General features: G+C 50.0%; 1 non-coding gene across 1 annotated transcript; it reads right to left on the bottom strand.

The window, feature by feature from the left end:
• Positions 1-238: 238 nt before the first annotated feature.
• On the bottom strand, positions 239-310 carry TRNAP-CGG (transfer RNA proline (anticodon CGG)). Its single transcript has one exon. It is a non-coding gene; the product is annotated as a tRNA-Pro (tRNA).

The following is a 310-nucleotide window of genomic DNA, read 5'->3' as shown; positions in this document are numbered from 1 at the left end:
GGACCTCTCGCACCCAAAGCGAGAATCATACCCCTAGACCAACGAGCCAACCACCCATCACTTACCCATCTGGTACTGGTAAAAAATCTAGTACTCGCTTACCAATCTATGGTACTCGGGGAAAAAAAAAAAAAAAAGACTCGTTGCCAAACACTGCTGTCTGCGACAGCAAACAGACTGAGGAAAAGCTTTTCCATGCGTCACTTGCCAACAAGGCAAGTCAAAAGAACTCCCGGCAGGGCTTGTCCGGGATTTGAACCCGGGACCTCTCGCACCCGAAGTGAGAATCATACCCCTAGACCAACGAGCC

This window comes from Leptodactylus fuscus, chromosome 6 (genome assembly GCF_031893055.1).
Source record: "Leptodactylus fuscus isolate aLepFus1 chromosome 6, aLepFus1.hap2, whole genome shotgun sequence".
NCBI classification, from domain to species: Eukaryota; Metazoa; Chordata; class Amphibia; order Anura; family Leptodactylidae; genus Leptodactylus; species Leptodactylus fuscus.
This window is presented reverse-complemented; position numbering and strand designations above follow the sequence as displayed.